Source organism: Crinia signifera, chromosome 2, assembly GCF_055691185.1.
Source record: "Crinia signifera chromosome 2, ASM5569118v1, whole genome shotgun sequence".
In the NCBI taxonomy this organism is placed as follows: Eukaryota; Metazoa; Chordata; class Amphibia; order Anura; family Myobatrachidae; genus Crinia; species Crinia signifera.
This window is the reverse complement of record NC_139218.1, coordinates 320,476,829-320,490,912: the sequence shown is the minus strand read 5'-3', so window position 1 is coordinate 320,490,912 and position 14,084 is coordinate 320,476,829.

The window sequence follows — 14,084 nt, the reverse complement described above, 5'->3', positions numbered from 1 at the left end:
CTGGTCAGACCAGTTACAGCGTCTAACCTCCAATCACAGTGGACCGGACATATGATCTCTGGCCAATGAGAATGGCCTTTTGACCTCCCCCTTCTGACCCTATAAGATAGGCGACCCGGAGCAGGCTCGCTCTCTTCGGCACATCTACTTTCCCTGGACCTTCCTACCGGACTATAGTTCATTCCTGAACGATAGTGAGCTCTGACCGGACTGCGCTTCGCTTACTAAATGACCACGGTAAACGGTTGCATTTATCACGGTATTTATCCTTGTAGTTATTGTTAGCTGATTGTGTCTTGTATTTGTATTCTTTCCCTTTAGCAGAGTTTGTTTAGTATTCATTGTCATTGTATTGTATCACTTGTTATACCTGTTTATTCTTATTTCTGTAACCCCCTTTTTGTCCATTAGGGACTTTAATACAATCTTTTTACGGAGTTCTAACCTCCTTACTTCTATTCAGTGGTCGTGTCTAGTTATTCGCATAATAGCGATAAGGTACATTAAGGACTCTGTCCTTACATTGCGGACTCTGTCCTTTAAGGTATATTCGCACAATTGGAGACAAAGTCCTGCGAAAGGATCTCTTATTAAGGTATCGGTTATTGGTGTATAACATACAATAGACTGTACGCTGCGCTGCGCTACGTTTTGTTCGCACGCAGTTAGGTATAAAGGGTACGTTGGTTGCGGACTTATTACGTAACCAACGCTTTTCACTTATCGTCACTCTGGTTATATTTTAATCACCATTAACAGGATACATATATAAGAATAATACAATACTAAATGTGAATATATTTATCTTGATTTTTATGTTATATTTTTATATAACTGGCTAGTGAATCATTATAGTAGCTTAACAAAAACTCTTTCTTATTTATTATATATATATATATATATATATATATATATATATATATATATATATATATATATATATATATATATATATATATAATGTACAATATCTCTAGAATTTGCGCTACACTAGGTCGGTCGCTTGATAACACTGAATCCCTGAGTCTTGGTGTTTGGACACAGGAGAGCACAAACCTAAAGGAGCGGATTTGTTGGATCGAATCCCCTTTTTTGTTTTGATTGGATCTAATTCTTACTTTAATCACAAGGGGACCATTACTCACTTTGGAGTTTACCCCTATGTTTCTACATGTGAAAATCATTTTAAGTGTAAATACATCATCAAATTAAAGTATTGTAGATTACAGCATATCTATTAAAGGTATATATGGAGTCATAAGAAAAATAAAGCACCGATTAAACACGGGTAGCCCTAAAGTACCAACTACAGTAAAAGGACTTAAGGCCCTTATTTGGACCAGTCACAATTGAAATGTCAGTACAGCTTTGTGATCAAAAAAAGATCCTTAAAGATCTATTGTTTATAATCACCCCTGATGAAGTCTCATAAAGAGACGAATCTCGTCGGGTTTCTATTGTGATCCATAATCTAAAGAAATTCTGATACAAGATTCAATCTCAAGACGAAGTTTGATTTGTTTTAAATGTTTTATATTTGAAAAATACTCATGTCGATTATGGTCTTATAAGGTTAAGGAAAGACAGGAATCACCTAGTAAATTGTATAAGGGCGCTATATAACACTATTGTCTGTGATTATATATATATATATATATATATATAGTTACTAGCGCGTAATTATATATATTTTTTGTACTATTCGTTTATTCGGGGAACTGGCATTTCCCTTTATATTGCTGCAAGAACCACCTTTGGAGAGGTTACAGGTTTGTACATTAATCCTACCTATTCATAGTGTGGTATATACTGTAAACCGGAATAAGATTAATTCAGACTATTGTGCTAACTGGACTAAGCGCCAAGATATTTTATTTCTTTCTGTTTATCTACCTTTGCTATGTGTGATTCCCAGTTCGAGCTAAAAATAACAATGCTGTCTAAATATGCAGCTGCATATTCCCTGTTAATTTATAGCTCTCTGACAGGTTACTGGGGCACCATGTAAACCAAATGGCAACACTTAGAGAAGGCTGTTTTTGCCTTAGCAGCTTCTTTTAACAGAAGCTGTGTAGTAAGCTACTACTGAGGTGCATCATAATTTTGTTTCTGATGTGTGTTCAGGAGTGGCTCAATATGCCTTAGATGGCCATATAACTGGAACACAAACTGAACGATGTTAGGGTCCTGACAAGGTTGTTCTTCCCACCCTTTTAAGAGATCCAGAATTCCTCTGGGCTGTCTCTCATAGAGGAGCTGAAAGGGACTAAAGCCTGTAGAAGATTGAGGTACCTCTCTGACCACGAACATCAAATACAGTAACAGCAAATCCCAATCTAATTTTTCTTCTGACACTGCCCTCTTTATCATTTGCTTAAGGGTTCGATTAAAGCTTTCTACCAGGCCATCTTTTTGCAGGTGGTACACTGAGGTGGTAATCCTGTCTACTTTTAACAGCCAGCATAAATCCTTCGAGAGTTCGGAAACAAAAGGGGTACCTTGATTCATTAAGACCTCTTTCGGTATTCCCAATTGGGTATATAAGGTTAGTAGCTCTCTGCAATGGTACCAGGTGTCATATTACGCAGGGGTATAGCCTCTGGGTATCTGGTGGCATAATTAACTACCACTAGTATGTATTGGTGCCCCTGCAGATTTTTTCCACTGGCCCTATCAGATCCATTCCAATTCGCTCGAAAGGCACGAAAATTATATGGGTACCAGTAGAGCCCTAAACTCTGGCCAAGGGGATGTCTTTAGGCACAATGGGCATTTATGACAATACCTTTTGACTGAGGCATAAATGCCTGGCCAAAAGAACCTTAACTCTTGTGCTTGGTTAGGGAAAACTAACTCTGCTTCGCAATTTATGCGTAACCTCTTAAACTGGCCCATTGGAATGGTCTCCAACCCTCTAGTTTGATGACAACTATTTTTTTTTATTAATATAGGTTTATAATCTGTGGGCTTCACATAATTTTTAGTTTTGATTTTATTGTTTTCTATATAAATGACCAAGTCCAAAAAGTTGAACTTCTTTTGACTAATATCAAAGGTCATAACACCTTGATGGTGTTGAGGTAAGAACAGAAAGAGTTAAAGGGCTTCTCTTTCACCCCTCCAAATTAAGAGAATATCATCAATATAGAGCTGCCATGTCACCAGGTTTGCCCCAAATGGGTGGTGGGACTAGATGGTATTGGCCTCCCACCCCCCCATGAAGATGTTAGCATAACTCGGGGAAAATCTATGGCCCATGGCGGTACCCCTTTTTATAGGAAAACTTCTCAACAATTAAATAATTATTATCCAGAATCAATTCCATACCTTCAATTATTTTTTTTTGTAAATACCTATCGATATTCAAGCTCATCAGAGCTTTATTGGCTGCTGTTATTCCCTGTCCTTGTTCAATAATTGTGTATCTAGAGATATGATTAGATATGAGCCTTCCTGTTAATCAAAAGTCTTTAAAAACCTAAGGACATCTGTTGTATCCTTCAGATGAGAGGGATTATTAATCACCAAGAGCGAGATGTACGAAGCCTTGAAAAGTGATAAAATGGAGAGTGATAAACAACCAGCCAATCAGCTCCTACCTGTCATTTTTCAAACCCAGCCTATGAAATGGCAGGTAGGAGCTGATTTACTGGAGGTTTATTACTCTCCATTTTATCGCTTTTCAAGCTTAGTACATCTGGCCCAAAGGATGTAAATGTGAATCTATAAACAGATAGATTTGATTTAATGTAGTCTACTCCCAAATAATAGGTCTCCTGGGAGGATGAAGGGGATCTTTATGTATCTTGGGAAGTACATAAATGGTGGGAATAATTGGATCATCAATATACAAAAATGTAATTTTCTGTCAATATACCCTGCTATTTATATTTCTTTATTGTAGTTTTAAGTAGGGCTACAATTTTTTCTGTAGGATCCCCTCTCGTTTTCTGGTATTTCTATCATACAATTGTTTGTAAGTTTCATTCCCATAATCCTTCTGATTTAAAAGTACCACTCCTCCCACTTTATCTGTTGGCTTCATCACAAGGTCTTTATTATCCATTAAGGTTTTTAAAACGTTCCTCACTTTATTAGGCAAATTATAGCTCACATTGGGGCAGATGTATTAAGCCTTAACAAGAGATAAACGCAAGAGTGATAAAGAGAGATAAATGTCCAGCCAATCAGCTCCTTACTGACTTTGTTCAAATACAGCCGGTAACATGGCAGTTAGGATGTGATTGGCTGGACATTTATCTCTCTTTATCACTCTTGCATTTATCTCTTGTTAAGGCTTAATACATCTGCCCCATTTTTTGGTATCTATTTTACGTTTGTCATCCATAACTAGTGTACCAAAAAAAACAACCTTTCGTGTGGGAGGGGTAAAATTCTGACTTTGGTTTAAACAGACGTATCATCGGAATCATCAGTATCCTCTTGTACTTTGTCGTGGAATTTTTTTTTTTTTAAGGTAAGTTTCCTTAGAAACTTTTGTAAACCTATAAAGAGTTCAGTTATAGTTTTGGTAGGGCAGAATTTAAATGCCTTCTCTAGGAGAGACCTTTATTCATGTAAAAGAAGGTGATCACTAAGGTTAAATATTTGTACTGTTTCTAGCCAAAATATCCTTATCTGAATTTCTTTTATTCTCCCTATTTTTACATATTTCTCTTCTCAGCCCCTTTCTCTTTTGTGAGGATTTTTTTCCTTTTCTTTCCCCCATGATTACCTCTATGTGTCTTCTTTATCTTCAATCTGTTAAATTCCTCCTCCTCTCTAAAAAATGATGGGAGTTTCATTCTGAAGCATTATCATCTCTTAACGTTGAAAATCGATTATAAAGTATGTGCCCATCCTTTCATATTTACCTTGAAGATTACATTTTTTTCCCAGTATAATGATATTCAGGTTTATATCTTCTCCATTCTGGTGATTGATACCTTTCATGACTGTGTTTTTCAAATGTTTTGGATGAGAAGCTGAGTTTTTTCTTTGAAATATATTTACTCCTTCCTTGGGATTTATTTTGGAAACATACTTCTTTGGATTTCATTTTTCCCCAGTACTGACATTTGTGGGTTGTGGATCCTCCCTCTCTGTAATTAGAGTGCCAATTTCAGAATCATTAGTATCTCGCTGTAATGTTAAAATGTTACAATTGATTGTTTCTGCTATTTCAGCCACAGAAACAGTTAATCTGAGCTGAACTGCCCTGCCTCTAAAAACATGCCAGTTCCTGAGGCACCAAGAAAAAACTGACTGGCCTGGTGCAGGCTGGGTATAAAGGAGGAGGTGCCTCTCCTGCTGCACTCAAGAAAGTAACTCCTTGTTGCCCAGTCTGTGACCCTAACTATACCCATAGTCCCTGTGTGACACCATAGGCTGAAGGAAAAAGAAGAGTTAATAGTTTTTTTGTTCATTAAAATGCAAAGTGAATGAACAAAAGAGAAATCTAGATCAAAATCAGTATTTGGTGTGAGCTTCAAAAGAGCATCAGCTCTTCTAGGTACACTTGCACATAGCTTTTGAAGAAACTTGGTAGGGAGGTTGTTCCAAACATCTTGGAGAACTATCCACAGATCTATCCAAGGATTCTGTGGGAATAGGCTTGCTCAAATACTTCTGTGTAATCTTCATGTAATCCAAGACAGACTGGATGATGTTGAGATCAGAGCACTGTGGGGGGGACTCATTGTCCTTCTTTATGCTGAAGACAGTATACCAACATCAGCATCTCAACTGTTCAAATGCCCGATTGACTGGCTATTTTTCCTCGTGGGGGTCCACAAAGGGCTTCTTTGCTAGGTACATACCTAAAGATTTATCTGTCAAACCTGGCTGGTGGGAAAATAAATCTAATAATATATATTTATGAGTAAATGACAATTGACCATCTGTCCTCAAACTCTGGAAAACAGACAAAAGGCTTTCAGACAAATTGGTTAAAACTTTTATATTTAAACAAACTTATCTGAACAATCACTTTTGTCCATTTTCTAGCATTTGGAGCAAATGGTGGTCATTATTTACAGTTTCTTATATAGCGCAGTAGATTCCGTTGCGCTTGACAATTGTAAACAGAGATAAAACAAACTGGGTAACAACAGACAGACTTGGAGGTAATAGGGCCCTGCTACAAGCTTACAATCTATTTGCACCAATCCATTACCAGGCTGGACAGATAAATCTTTAGGTGTGTTCCAAGCATGAACAGGTCAGGTTTTAGCCATATCCATGCTTGAGCACAGGTGACTAATGCTGACCACACATCAGACCAACTTTCCTCCAACTAGTTGGTTGGTTGGACTGAAAATCTGGAACTGTATGGGGGCAAATGCCAATAAGCAATTTGCTCACAAACTCAGGAGAATGGACAAAAACATTCAGTGAAATTGTTTAAATCAAATAGGTCCAACTACAGTACATTGTCTGAGTGACAGTTGTTGTCCATTTTTTCAGATTTGGGAAACAAATGACTTAATTACAAATTGCATTTGCTCCTATCCAGTACAAGGTTTTTATTCCATCCAACCAACTAGTTGGATGGTTGGAGAAAAGTTGGTTTGATGTGTGGCCAGCATTACTTATACCCCTTTCAGACATACAGAAAAATCCCGGGATTTTTCACGTGCACAATCCCGGGACTAACGTATGTCTTAATGGCTCGAAACGGGATTTTAGTCATAAAAAAATTCCCGGGTCCTCCGCACCTGTAACGGACCTTAGGAATTTTAAAAATTTAGGATTGAACCGGGTCTAAAAATCCTGGGTAGTGTGTCTAAAAGGGGTATCATTAACTCAGATATTTTAATTTAACCACCTGTGCTAACCCCTGGAGGGATACGGTCATTGGGTCACCACCAAGTAGGTCGACAAGCATTAGGTCGACATGCAGATAGGTCAACAGGAGTTTAGGTCAACATGCAGTAAGTTTGACATGGGTTAGGTCGACAGGGTTTTTTTTTTTTACTGTTTTTTTTTTAGCTGACGTGCCAACAGGCGGTATTTCATACCCTACCATCCACTAGGGCTGGGGTAGCCAACCCTAGTCCTCGAGAGCTACCAACACTGCATGTTTTGCAGGTCTCCTCGCAGAATCACAAGTGAGCTAATTAGCTCCACCTGTGGATCTTTTAAAATGTCTCAGTGATTAATGAGTGCAGCAGCTAGGTTGTCTGGAAAATGTGAACTGTTGGTAGCTCTCGAGGGCTAGGGTTGGCTACCACTGCACTAGGGTGTGGTGGGAGAATAAAATAGTGTGCCGAGCGTACCAAGGCACCATGCGTGGTGGTACGTTTCGGTGTCCATGTCGACACAACATGCGACGAAAGGCAGTATTTCATGCTCTACCATCCACTAGGACATAAGGGTTAAAAAATAAAAACCATGTCGACTTTTTCACTGTTGACCTAGTGACCCTGTCAACCTTACCCATGTTGACCTAATGACTGTCTAACAACTTGCTGGTGACCAACTGATCCACCCCCCCCCCTCCCCCCGGATATCCTTAAAACCTACACTGTTAAACTGGGTACACACCTACAGATGTATCTGCCCAATCTATCTGGTAGGGATAAAATGGCGGATTATACTTACCGATAATGCCGTTTCTTCCTAGACACCCCATGGCAGCCTACTCTGGGGTAACGCCCCTCTCTTCTGATTAGACAGGACCAATCTCAACTACCGCCCACTTTGGGTATATCCTCCTCCTGATCCAGTGCTCCTTAGTCTTTTGACTGTCTTCTCCCATCACCTATCAACAAAACTAACAAGGGTGGGAACTTGTGGCTGCCATGGGGTGTCTAGGAAGAAACGGCATTATCGGTAAGTATAATCCGCCATTTTCTCCCACGACCCCCCATGGCAGCCTACTCTGGGATATACCAAAGAATCACACAAGGGAGGGAATGCCTGCAGAAATTTTAATGATCAATAATACTGTTCAGAACAGCAGTCCCAAAGTGGGCCTGAGACACATCCAATGAATAATGACTAATAAAGGTGTGAACTGAGGACCAGGTAGCCGCATTACATATGTCGGTAACTGACGCCTTCGCCTTCCTGGCCCATGAAGCTGCCACAGCCCTAGTAGAGTGTGCCTTCAGAACCTGAGGAACCTGTAGACCTTCCTTCTTGTAGATCTCCACAATCACTTCGCGAATCCATCTGGCCAAAGTCTGTTTAGCTGGAGCCATTCCTTTCCTAGGGCCCTCAGGAATCACGAAAAGCTGTTTAGATCTTCTAAATTCTTTCACTCGCTGAAGATATATAGAAATAGCTCTGACCAGGTCTAGGGTATGCCACTCCTCTTCTTGTTCAGTTTTTGGACAAGGATAGAACGCTGGAAGGATGATTTCTTGATTGAGGTGAAAATCAGAGACTACCTTGGGCAAGAACCCCGGGTGAGTTCTCAGAATCACTTTATCCGGGAATACTGCCAAGTATGGCTCTTCACTGGAAAATGCCTGAATCTCGCTGATTCTTCTCGCAGAAGTTACTGCCACCAGAAATACTAGTTTCCACGAGAGATGTTTTAACGAAGCCTCCTGCAAGGGCTCGAACGGTTGTTTGGTCAATGCTCTAAGAACTAAATTGAGGTCCCAAGGTGCAACAACAGACTTAATGGGTGGCCTCAACCTCTTGATTGCTTCACAGAATCTAACAATTAACTTCTCCGAAGCCAGTCTTCTTTCCAGCAGAATACTTAATGCCGAGATATGAACCTTCAAGGTAGATACCGACAAACCCAGCTGGAACCCATCACACAAGAACTGAAGAACTTCTGGCACTGTGACCTCTTCCAATCTTTCCGACTTACGCCAAAGGAGAAATCTCTTCCACACTCTATAATAGACTATAGATGAGCTTTCTTTCCTTGCTTTCAGCAAAATTCTGACAACTTCTTCTGATAAACCCAGGTCTCTCAGTTGTCTCCTTTCAATCTCCAGGCCTTCAAGGAAAACATGTCTGGGTCTGGATGGAGTATCGGTCCTTGGGACAACAGATCCTTCCTTCTCGGCAGAGCCCAAGGAGCGCCTACTGCCAACCTCTTCAATACTGGAAACCATGGGCGCTTCGGCCAATACGGGAGTATGATAATCACTTCTGCCCGATCCTCTATCACTTTCTTCAGCACTCGACCGATCAATGGGAATGGTGGGAATACGTAAGCCAGTTGAAAACTCCAATTTACTGAAAATGCGTCCACCCCCTCCGCCTGGTGAAGATAATATCTTGCCAAGAATCTTCGTACCTTTCGGTTGTTCTGAGTTGCCATCAAATCGATTTCTGGAAGGCCAAACCTCTTTATCACCTCCTGAAATACTTGCTCGTTCAGAGCCCATTCTCCGGCTACCACCTGTTTCCTGCTGAGAAAATCTGCAATTATATTCTCCTTGCCTGGTACATAGACTGCGGAGATAGATTTGATGTTTCTTTCCGCCCACATCATTATCTTGCTCGTGGTTGCCATCAGGTCTCTGCTCCTGGTGCCCCCTTGATGATTCAAGTGTGCGACTACTGAAACATTGTCGGAAAATATCCTCAAGTGGACTCTTCTCAGCTTGTTCCTGAACATCTTCACTGCCCTCCACACAGCTTCTGCTTCCCTCTGATTGGAGGACATCTCGCTCTCTAATAATGACCATCTTCCTTGTACATTCTCCTGTCCCAGATGGGCTCCCCAGCCTGTCAGACTCGCATCCGTTGTAAGGACTAAGTACTCTGGAAGGAATAAGGACATAGCTCTGTTCTCCATCTGATGACTGGTCCACCATCTCAGAGAAGCCTTGACCTCTAAGCTCAGATAAATATATGTTCTTTCGGAACACTTCTTCTTGACCCAGGGCAGTAATTCCCATTGTAATTTCCTCAGGTGCCATTGTGCCCAAGGTACTATGCCTATGGTCGAAGACATCATCCCCAATAATTGCTGGCCTGCTTTTATAGTCGTCTTTCCTTGTTGTATCAGCCTCTGAGACAGTCTCCGGATCTTTAGACATCTTTCCTTTGATAGACACACCTGGAATCTTCTTGTGTCTATAATTGTGCCTAGAAATTGAATCTTCTGGGAAGGAATCAGCTGACTCTTGGTCAAATTCAGTACCCATCCGTGTTTCTCCAGGAACCGAATGACTCTCTTGACTTCTTCTCAAGGTCTCTTCTGAGGGGGCCGCTATAAGAATGTCGTCCAGGTAAGGCCAGATCTGGATGTGTTCTTCCCTGAGACAGGCGATAAGTACTATAAGCACCTTCGTGAAGATCCGAGGTGATGTCTTTAGGCCGAAGGGTAGGCAAACAAACTGAAAGTGCTGGTCTCTTACGCAGAATCTCAAAAACCTCCTGTCCTCTTGACAAATGGGAATGTGATAATAAGCGTCTTTGAGATCTAATGATGTTAGGAAATCGTTCTGTCTTATCGATGCCAGAATAGATTTCAGGGTTTCCATATGAAATTTCTTCGTCATGATGAAGCAGTTTAGTTTTCTCAAGTCCAAAATCATCCTGAAGCCTCCTGAGGCCTTCTTCACAATGAATAGACTTGAATAGAACCCGGTTCCTTGTTCTTCTCTTGGCACTTCCTCCACTGCCCCAATCATGATCAGTTGATCTAACAATAGGGTTAACTGCTTTCTTTCTTCCGATCTTGAAGGGAGACGGCTTTGGATAAATCTGTTCTTGACAGGGCGAGACCAGAATTCTATCTGGTAACCATACTGAATAATTCTGTTCACCCATCGACTGCCTGAGGATCTCTTCCATTCTTCCGTAAAGTTCATCAGTCTGGCACCAACAGGTACCAAACTTTGATAGTCATTGTTTGGTTTGACGCTTTCCTGGCTGACGAAAGGATCGCCGCGGAGGGGATGCTACCTTCTTCTTAAAGTACTGTCGACCAGGTTTGTAGGATTTCGCCTCTCTGAAGTATGCTTTGGAGGATTGCGTCGTCTGAACTCTATTACGTCGATCTTGAGGCAACCTTACTGACTTTCCTCCTGTAATTCTTTGGATAAGACTATCCAGTTTGGGTCCAAACAACAGGGCACCTTCAAAGGGCAGCGAAGCCAATCTATTCTTAGATTGGGAATCTGCATTCCAGGCCCTAAGCCATAACGCTCGTCTTGCTGACACACCCGCAGCCAATGACTTGGTAGAGAATGACGACATATCTAAAGAGGCCTCGCAAATATACTCGATCCCCTTCTGAATAATATCCAGACTACTTAGCAGATATTGTCTGGAGATCTTCTCTTCAATATCTGTCCTCAAACTCGAACTCCATACCCTCAAGGCCCTGGATACTGCTGCCACAGCAACACCGGACTTCAGAGTGGTTGCATTGGATATATGCAGTCTCTTTAACGCGCTCTCGATTCTCCTATCCATGGCATCCTTAAAGGATGCCCCATCTTCCAGGGGGATGGTAGTTCTTGAAGTTAATTCAGCTACTGCTGCATCCACTCTCGGGACTGTACACCATTTCAGTAAATCTTCATCCTGAAACGGATACATTCTTTCCAATCTTGAAGACCTCCCCTGTCTCTTATCCAGATTCGCCCACTCTTTAGAGATTAGCTCTTTCATAACCTTATGGACCGGAAACGATCTTCCTTTCCTGGATCGATCTTCAAACAAGGGGTCCTGATCTTCAGATGGATCTGTCTCCTTGAGTTTCATGGTCTTATAAATTATCTTTAGGAGACTCTCTACTATTTCTAGGTTAAAAAACCTCTTCTCCTCTTTAACCTCACCGGGTTCCGTCTCTGACCCTGAGGCGGTACCTCCATCGTCTGATGATACTGTGACCTCATAACTGAAACCCGCTTCAGCTCTGGACCTTTTAGATGACTGATTCTGCAAGTATTCCTCCTTAGATACGAAGGATTTTTTCATCCAATCCATAAGCTCTTTTAAAATATCTGACTGGACTGGGGTTACAGGTCTCTTGTCACAGTCTTTGCAATACACAGATTTGGGATCTCCTTCAAACGGTTTATCACAAGCTGCACAGATAGGAACATTCTTCTTCTTTGCAGTCTTTTTTCTGGGCTCTGAGTTAGTAGACACACTGTGTAAAACAAAGCCTGACTTAGAACTAGAAATAAAACAATACTAATGCCCTTAAAATCACAGCTTACCTCTTAGGGGCATTGTCAGCGCTACGGGGGGAAGGTAAATCCATAATGCCTACAGCAACACACCTCCTGCCTGGCCTCAGCTCCTCTGCAGAAAGCCCACAGCAGACGGAATATATACCTCAGACGATACCTCCCCGAATCACCTGAACCAATAGCCATAACGCACGTATTGTACCTGTTAGCCCTGTGCATCTAATAGGATAGAGGAGGAGGGTAATTCCGGTGTACGGCGTCCTCATTACCGCGTTCCTAAGCCGCGGCATTTCCTAGCCGCGGCGTCCTCTGCCGCGTCATCCTCTGGCGACGCGTCCCGTCGGAAACGCGTCACCCGGCATCCTGACCGCGCGTCCGTGCAACCGCGCGTCCCAAGCCGCTGCCCGTCTCAGCTAGAAAAAAGGGAGAACGGGCCGACTGGGATAGCCATAAACAGGGCAACAGCCACTCTGTTTTACGCTCTACTTCCCCCCGGGGGAGCCACCCCAGTATAAGGTAAGCCAAATATAAAAACAAATAAAAACCTACACTGTCCTATCTAAACAGAAGACAGGAAAAAAAGACTAAGGAGCACTGGATCAGGAGGAGGATATACCCAAAGTGGGCGGTAGTTGAGATTGGTCCTGTCTAATCAGAAGAGAGGGGCGTTACCCCAGAGTAGGCTGCCATGGGGGGTCGTGGGAGAAAAATGTATGTATGGGAGCAAATGAAAATCGAACATTTGCTCCCAAATACTGGAAAACAGATTAGACAAATTGGTTAAATCCAGTTGATTTAACAAGTTTATCTGAACAAGCATTTTTTGGGGGCCATTTTCCAGCATTTGTGAACAAATGGTTGATCATCCTCTGCTCCCATACATTACCAAATTTTTGTTCCCACCAGATTGGACAGATAAATATGTAGGTGTGTAACACAGCTTAAGTGTGACTTGAGGACAGAGGTTATGAATGGCTGGCCTAGGGGTATTTTCTTGCACTTGGTGGGAACCTTCTGGAGTTCATTGACCAGACCATAGCTAGTATGAGTGTCCTTGGGATATTACCTCCTGATGTCGTATAGTTAATAATCAATATGCTAGCTATCTTTGTACTCTGCCAAAGACGAGAATAGCTCGATCATGATGGCATCTGAGACCTGATTTTATTTCTTTAAAAATCACTTAATTTCAGTGTCACTAGAGAGATAACAAGATTTATGTCTTACCTGTTAACTCTCTTTCTTCGACGATTTCCAGGTACAGGGATAACATGCACCACAGAGAGGGGCTGCTTCATGCAACCTTACTTGTGCCCGATCGCGGCTGCGGTCCCACAAGTGCCCGGGGCCAGCCATGGTCATGCACCCAGGAGTGGTGCGCGTCTGGGTGATGGGTGTTTGTAAAAAAAAAAAAAAAAAAAAAAAACCAGTGCTGCTGCCCTAAAAATAAGAAGTAAGGCTGCATAAAGCAGCCCTGCTCTGTGGTCCATGTTTGCCTGTGACCCCTGACGTCTCCCGAAGAATAAATAGGTTTACCATTTACCAACCCATCAAAATGACGGAACATTATAAGAGACCAAGCAGATGTTTGGCGGCGCACACTTCAATTCCCCAATAGAGGTAAAGATCCTTTTATTATATTGGATCAAAAAAGGCTGCCTCCAACTTGGAACTTGGAACTCCAACTTGGAAAATTTGTAATAGGTGGCTGCAATCCAGGTTTTATGTTGCATCACAAAGCTCCAGAATGGACTGTCTTTATGTTAACATTTCTTAAAGTCATTGGTATCGGTCTTAAAAAGTCTTCATGTGTATATGCCTATTTCTAGTATCTGTCTGTATACAAGTAGTGTGTGCTTGTTCATATATGGCCTTGCCTCTCTAGCATATATCATGTGTGTATATTACCTCTTCAATGTGGGTATGATGAGCCTACTTATTTGTGTGTGCAAACTTCTGTATTTC